Here is an 8451-nt window from a genome sequence, read left to right as displayed (position 1 = left end):
AAAAAGAAATAAAAGAAGAAAGAAAACACAATGTGAGTGGTGACTATAGCGGCTATCTACGTGAACATTAAAGATGGACAAATATAAACATAAAAGTGGGGCCTTAAAGAGAAAAGAGAAGGTGGAGAAGTTAGTCACGACACAACAACTACCCAAAATAGACCGTTTTTCTTGCCGACGTAACGTTAATGCGAAGGACAACAACAACGTCGAAGGTGAGAAGGAAGTTTTGTCAGCTAACAGCAGTGGTACGTCTTTGGATGAAAACAACAATGCAGCTGACACCTTGATGAGGTGCAGAGAGTCGGGGAGCGAAGAAGCAGTCGCAGACGAGTCAAATGCTGGATATTCAGTGCAACTAAAATGAGTGAGTAGTTTTGTGTTTTTACACTTTTGGCCGCCGTGCCAAGATCAATAGTTTGAAAGTGTTTAAAAGGTGTTTTTTCTTTTCTTTTCTTTTTTTTTGGATACCTGGCATCCCACTCGAAAGGGGGCTATAAGGGGGCCCGTGAATTTTTTTTATTTCATATGGGCCCGGGACTGACTTGCTACGCCACTGTATAAAATATAATATATATTTTTACAAGGACATTTAAAAAATATATTTATTTGAACTGCTTGCGTCTTGTGGAAGAACATCGTAGCCGGAACTACTTCTCTCTGTTTATGTCTATGAAGAATCACAAAGGTACTGGGTTACTCCGCCGCGGTACCCCCGAAGCAATCTAAAATAGTCCGAATATAAACACTTATTATAGGTGTACCCTAGTGATTCAGGACAAGCTAAAAACACGGTTTGGAAAATGGATTCATGGTGTACTCACTTGTTATATACATTTTTCTACATTTTGAACACAAGCAAAGTTACGGACCGCAGCTCTGATTGGTTGTTTCTTGCCGGAAGCGGATGAATTTCTGCAAATGGCAATAGGACACTGGGAGGAGCCAGAGGAGCTTGATTTTTTCACAGATTATATGTCTCATACTCTACTGTCAGGACATAATGACAGGTTTAACTAATATGTAAAAAATATATTTTTACAAAAGTTACCTACTGCAGCTTTAAAGCATGCTTTATTACATTTTTATTTAATTTTTGGATTTAAATTTTGGATTAATTTGTTTTTATTATATATATATATATAAAACACGAAAAAAGAAAAACCTTTAAGAAAACTTTAAAAAATTATGCAGAATAACATAAGTGGACATTGAATGATTAATTAGATTAATTAGAAATCTTATTAATTGTGCAGCCCTTGTGTGAGACTTAATTATATTTATATATTCTGCATAATTTCTAAAAGTTTTCTTAAAGGTTTTTCTTTTTCGTGTTTTATATATATATATATATATATATATATATATATATATAATTAAGCTGAAATTATGCTAAGCTGAAATAAAATAAAACAAATATTTAAACCTAAAGTTATAAAAAAAATAAATAATATTTGTTTAGTTTAAGTTGAAGCATAAACAAATAATACAAATAATAAAAACATCAAAAGCACATTACAAAAATTACTAAACATTCATCTACAATCAAAACGAAAACAAAGTATTTTTTAAAAGTAATAGGTCATTCAAATTTGTTAATTTATGCCCAAGATAAGTACAGTTAGCGTTCGGTTCCTACTTCCTAGTTAACATACTGGTAAAATGTACCTTAAACACATGTGTTGATTTGGATAAAAGCAAATGTAAAGTACAATGACAAAATACGTATGTGAGTTTGAAGGTCAAGTATATTTTAGTGTTATTTTAGTATCATTGAATTTTGTTTGTTGTTGTTGTTGTTGCATTTTTCAGTTTCATTTTTTTGTTGTTTCATTCAATTTTGTTGTTTTTGTCATTTCTATTAAACATGTCTATATAGTTTTTATTCATGCTTTTTACGTTTTAATTAATTTTGTTTTTGTAATTTTTATTACTATTTTTTAACTATATAATTTTATTCAATTTATTTAATTGTTTTATTCGAATTGTATTTTTTTGTAAGTTTGACCAATTTTATTGTGCGTTTTTGTCATTTTCATTTATTACAATTATTTTATAAAACGGTATGCTAATTTTTTATTTGATTATATTTTTATTTTTAAGTTATTTTAGTACATTAAGTTATAAATAAATAAAAATAAGAAATGTTGCTTTGGCAACTAGCTGAAATCATTTTTATATTTTAAGTTTTTTATATTTATAATTTTCTATTGTTTATTTCAGTTATTTTATTTCAAGTAATGATTTTAGTTTTTCTAGTTTTAGTTTCAGTTCATTAGAATAATCCTGTAATATTGTTCGGCACAAATTAATTAAGGCAAGTAATTTCCTGATCTAATTACCAGGCACCGGACTCAGTTAAACCTCAGAGTAGTGTTATTGAAAGGATAATGCTTTTTGCTATGCAAAGAAGCTGTAGTACGATTAAGTTCTTTAAAGGTTTTGGTTCAGAAGTCCAAGCAGCTGTTGTTGATTGGCTTTATTTAGTCTAGATGCTAAGTCTAAGCCACATGAAGGTGAGAGTAAGCTAAACTTATTCTAATGAAAGCTACATATGCTAACTCACGTTAAACCTGTTTGACCCTGTGCACAAGCACGCTCTTAATGCATACGCACAATTAATGCTGCATGCTTCTGCAGGCCTGATTCTTCTAATCCGACTGCTTTTACTTTGATTTGCCTGGTACTTGTAGTTTTGAAAGTTGTTACTGGTTTAGAGAGCCTCCTCTAAGGCTTTTAAAGTCCTAATGTAAACATACTAAAGTCATCTGGCCATAAATAGCTGCACGGCTTTAAAGCACAAGCTTTTTTACGGGGATAGCTGAACCCCTAAAACTTAAAATTCTATTTGATGTAGCCCTGAGATTTTAAGATAATATTTCAATAATTTGGCAGCACATTCACATGCTTACAATCTCAGATGCTGGCTTATAGTCACATGACATGATGCAAACAGCTAAAATATATAATTGTTTTAGTACGTACATAAATGCTTATGTGCAGTTGAAATAAAGTGAACCAAGGGCACATTTTGTGAAATCTATTTCAGCTTTAATTTGGTTAATTGTGATGCATTTGTCTATTTATTTTAATATAAAAGTTTTTTCAGGACAGATACTGATTATTATATATTGAGTAGACCGATAACCGATATTTTGAGCCGATATAAACAGTATAACTAGTGTAAAATTTAAATGATTTGTCAATAAAATAATTTTAAAAACATTTTTAAAAAGTTTTTGTCGGAGCCCTTGTTATCCTTAATTTTGATTATAATTAACATTTACACTCCAGACATATTCACATGCTTACAATCTCAGATGTTGGCTTATAGTCACATGACAGTGCAGTTGAAATAAAATGAACCAACGGCACATTTTGTGAAATCTATTTCAGCTTTATTTTGGTTAATTGTGATGCATTTGTCTATTTATTTTAATATAAAAGTTTTTTCAGGACAGATACTGATTATTATATATTGAGTAGACCGATAACCGATATTTTGAGCCGATATAAACAGTATAACTAGTTAAGTTATCCCTTTATCTTTTGATTATAATTAACATTTACACTCCAGACATATATATCGGTTCAAAATATCGGTTATTGGTCTACTGTATGTTACTATAGAAGAACAAAAACATCATCAGCATGCGCTAGTGGAAACAAAAAGAGCATGATGATTCACACTTCAGCGGTTTAAGTTTTTAATGTGTTGAAAAAAAAGTCTTCAGCGGCTCAGATGTCGTTCGTAAATGACGACTGCTATGGTCATAATTATTTCCAATAACAAAACACCTCGATCGCTGAGGACTCTTGTCTACATCTGCTCCTGGCAGTCAATCAGGGGGCGGAGCTAAGGTAAGACACCAGTCCAGTCCGTACTGAAACACTACTGTCAATCAAACTGTAGTGGGAGGGGCATGTTTGTGTGACGTCACACAGAAAGGCATCTGAGATCAACTTGATGTAAATATTTGAGCATATATATATATATAAAAAACACTTCATGGATTTTTATCATTATAGGGTGGTTGTGTAGCCTACACACACTGCCAACACACATTTCAGTTCAAACTACTTGTTTGGTTACTGGTGGTTCAGTGGCTTTGCTACGAAAATCCCTTGTAGGAGCCCTTTATTTTTAAGAGTGTATTGTACATATTAAATATTTCTGAGTGAACAAGGGTGCTTATCCTGGCATTGTTATTTAAATTAGCCACCCTCAGCCCCCTCTCTTGTTCTTTCTGTCTCTGTAGGGCCATCGTCGCTAATCAGCGTGGTTGATCTGAGGAGGTGGAGCGGCCAGCTGAATCTGTGACTGTTGGAGCAGAGACGATTAAGAGGCATTCAGGGATTAGAGCGCTACAGCAGCAGCTTTGCCCTTCGCCAATGCCTAATTCTGATTAACAAGAGACCTTCTGCCTTAAACCCCCCTGTCCGACCCTCAGCCCACCACAAAACAAGGGGCAGAGCATCACACCCATCATACACACACACACACACACACATGCTCAAGACCTCCTCCACCCTCTTCCCGCCATTTTTATTGGTATGGTCCATATGGTGTTCATTAGATAAATGAGGGAACGAGGTGGGATAGTGGTTTCGGCTGAAGGATACTGACGATTATATTTAGGGGAGAGTTAGGTAAACTGTGCCATTTTTGACTTAACTTGTCCTCTTGGCAAGCAGCAATTAGAAATAAATTTAATTAGAAGAAAGCACTCAATGATTAACATAAAAGATGAATTTTAGGGGAATACTTTAACAATTTACATTTCAACAACAAACGTGAACATACTGTGAACTTATGAATGCACAATTCAAGTCTCATTTTGCTGCACATTATTCATATTTCTATATATATTTACCATAAAAAGCTGACAGAGGAACAAAAGCACCTGGGATTTAACTGGAACAAAACTCCCTTATCACGAAGCGTGAATGATTTCTTTTGCCTATTGGAAATAAGGTCGCCCGTTCGTATTCATCACATTTTGAGGAGCTCATTTTTTCAGCACTTTTTTTTCATGGCAGCGAGTTTTGCACTTGCAAAAGCAACTCGTATGTTCTTCAGATAAACTTTTACTGTTGCACATTCATATTTTGCAGTGATTTGGGGCCCAGTGCACACAGTAATGAGAGCTGTAATCCACAATCACACGAGCACTCATGCAGCATGCATTGGGGCCCTCAGGGGCCCTCTGGGGAATTGCATGATTGTCACAGGCCTTATTCAGGCAGAAGGAGTAGAAGTGCATCTCATTAGCTTTATTTCAACAAACTCATTTGTCATCAGATTTCAGAAAACGGTGTTTACATTAACAGACAGAAATGCCATTCTTGCAACTTTAATCTTATACAAAATCAATCAATAAATAATTTGAAAATCAAAATCAACTTTTGATTAATGAATTAATTTATTTATTTATGAAAATAATATACAAAATATTATAATAAGTAGTTTCACAATTGTATAGTTTTTTTTGCTTCCAGAACCCTGTTGTGTTGGTCTCAATCTCTAAACCTGTCATTGGATTCACTGTGTTCACTATTAAGTCAAACAACATCGATCTGTGGTCGTCTACAGCAGAAACTAAAGGATTTCGTGAGTCCCAGCATTTTATTGTTGGAGTGACTCATTGAGATTGATTTGCATGTGTTGAAGTTTGTGTCTGTGTTCAGTGTGTTTCACACTTTGATGGTGAGAACGCTGTCTTGAGCCACGATAGACTTCAGAAAACATTATTTGCTTGGGAAAGTATTTGGGCACTTATGTCATGCATACAAATTTCCGAACGTCACCAATGTTGAAATATTCAGAATTTTGTATGATTTAAGTCGTCACCTTTATTTATATAGTGCTTTGTACAATACAGCTTTACAGTGTTAAACAGGGAAATAGTTTGTCAATAATGCAAGAGGACAATAACAAAGAGTCATACTTTTTCAGTTAAAGTCAGATCATTGGTGATTCAGTGACCTCATCATCCAACAAATTTCTGTGTTTGTGCAATAAAGCCAACAATATTCAGCATGGTGTGGTTTAATACACTGAGGATACATTGAATGGATCAAAAGTGAAGTAGAAACATTTAAAAATGTCAAAACAGATTTCTTTTTCAAATAAATGCTGTTCTTTAAAATAGTTGTTCTGAAAACAGTGTTGAAAACATCTGTGCTGCTGAATATTTTTTGTAGAAACTGATACATTTTGTTTTTCAGGATTGTATGATGAATAAAAAGTCAGTGGTGGACGAAGTACACAAATCAAGTACTTGAGTAAAAGTACAGATACGTATAATAAAATATTACTCCAGTAAAAGTAAAAGTACTCCTTTTTCAATTTTACTCAAGTGAAAGTACAAAAGTACTCAATTTTGTATGTACTCAAGTAAAAAAGTACTGAAAGATAAATGTTTGCAATTTTATATAGGCTAATTTAATTTTATATTAGCACATTATTTTTTTTTTTTATAATCCTACTGTTCAAAATACTTGGGATTTTTTCCAAAATAACCACTATATGGAGTCAAGATATATTTTTGTTGTTGATATGGACTACGCTGATGAGAGTAATTCACTGTGAAGCTTACACTGTGATGAACCTGAGAGAAAACAGAGATGACCATCTGATCTTCACCAGTAACAACAAAGTATTTTAAAGTTTGTGGTTTTACAGAACACCACAGTTATATATGACAAGATAATAAGGCCTGAAGTTAGGAAGAACATCTTAAGGAAAATATAATTATATTTTCTTAATGATTTTTTTCCTTCTCAAACCTTGTCTGCAGTGTAAAAACACCCCTGGCCAAACTTGGTGCATCTCTTCCCCTCTTTGATAATTACTGTAGTTACCATGTTCTGAACATCACATCCTTTCTTTTCTCCCCAGATGTAATCTATATATATATATATATATATATATATATATATATATATATATATATATATATATATATAGGTGGTTGAATAAAAATATTTGGACATTATTTATAAAAATTACCTCAAGTTAGCACCAGCAAGCCTGCTAGACATTTAGCATCAGCTACAATATTTAATTATTTTCAGTACCGTTCTGAATAAACATTCATGTCTGTCTAACGTTACTCGTCTAAAAAAAAAAGCATCAAGTTCAAATATTCATTTATCACCAATTAACTGTTTGACAAACACTTCCTGCTTCGAGATCTGAATTAAAAAAAAATCTCAAACATGCTCCGAAGTCCCAATCTGAATCAATCGAGTCGCGAACAGGCTCCGAAGTGCCGATCTGAATCAATCGAGTCGCGAACAGGCTCCGAAGTGCCGATCTGAATCAACCGAGTCGCGAACAGGCTCCGAAGTGCCGATCTGAATCAACCGAGTCGCGAACATGCTCCGAAGTGCCGATCTGAATCAACCGAGTCGCGAACAGGCTCCGAAGTCCTGATCTGAATCAACCGAGTCGCGAACAGGCTCCGAAGTCCTGATCTGAATCAACCGAGTCGCGAACAGGCTCCGAAGTGCCGATCGGTATCAACCGAGTCGCGAACATGCTCCGAAGTGCCGATCTGAATCAACCGAGTCGCGAACAGGCTCCGAAATCCTGATCTGTATCAACCGAGTCGCGAACATGCTCCGAAGTGCCGATCTGAATCAACCGAGTCGGGAACATGCTCCGAAGTCCCGATCTGAATCAACCGAGTCGCGAACAGGCTGTGAAGTCCCGATCTGAATCAACCGAGTCGCGAACAGGCTCCGAAGTCCCGATCTGAATCAACCGAGTCGCGAACAGGCTCCGAAGTCCCGATCTGAATCAACCGAGTCGCGAACATGCTCCGAAGTGCCAATCTGAATCAATGTAAAAAATAATTATATTTCTCTAATAACTCTAACTCTACAACTCTATGAAAGACTCAGATCACGTATCTAAAAATAAATCGCTATAGTAAAAGAGAGAGGAGTGAAGTTTCCTACCGTTCTGCTGTGTTTGGTCCTCAAGCACGTCTGACGCTCCGCGGCGCGTCTCCGCCCCTCACACGCGCGTTTACAGCGCTAAATTAATCATCTTTGCTAATTATTATACATTTACTTCATTGTCAGCTTCAGGTACTTCATTTATTATTGTTCAATGAACTGTTTGAAACAAAAAAGGTTGTATTTCAGTAATAATTCTAAATTATCAAAATAAAATATATAAAATAAATAATAAAAAATATGATTTTCAGTTACAATAATTAATCCTAAATTCCGACATTAATAACTTACTTTTAGCAACATCAGACGCACGCGCTCACAATATTTCACGGTTCTTACTTCTGTAGACTCACACTAAACGGTTCATTTGAATCAGTGAGTGGTCGACTCCAGAACAGCTGCAATCGGATCATTCTAATTCGTAAACGAATCGTTTGATGCGATTCGCGATCCGATTTAAAGGTTTATTTTGAAAAGACTCAGTTC

The 8451-nt window shown here is 34.7% G+C and overlaps 1 long non-coding RNA gene across 1 annotated transcript; it reads left to right on the top strand.

Annotated features, from left to right (window-relative positions):
* Positions 1-5403, top strand: LOC113055400 (uncharacterized). Its single transcript, XR_003277524.1, has 2 exons — positions 1-367; positions 4260-5403. It is a non-coding gene; the product is annotated as an uncharacterized LOC113055400 (long non-coding RNA).
* The last annotated feature ends 3048 nt before the right edge of the window (positions 5404-8451 follow it).

This window comes from Carassius auratus, chromosome 36 (assembly GCF_003368295.1).
Source record: "Carassius auratus strain Wakin chromosome 36, ASM336829v1, whole genome shotgun sequence".
In the NCBI taxonomy this organism is placed as follows: domain Eukaryota; kingdom Metazoa; phylum Chordata; class Actinopteri; order Cypriniformes; family Cyprinidae; genus Carassius; species Carassius auratus.
The sequence above is the reverse complement of the archived record's forward strand: the minus strand, read 5'-3'. Positions and strand labels throughout refer to the sequence as shown.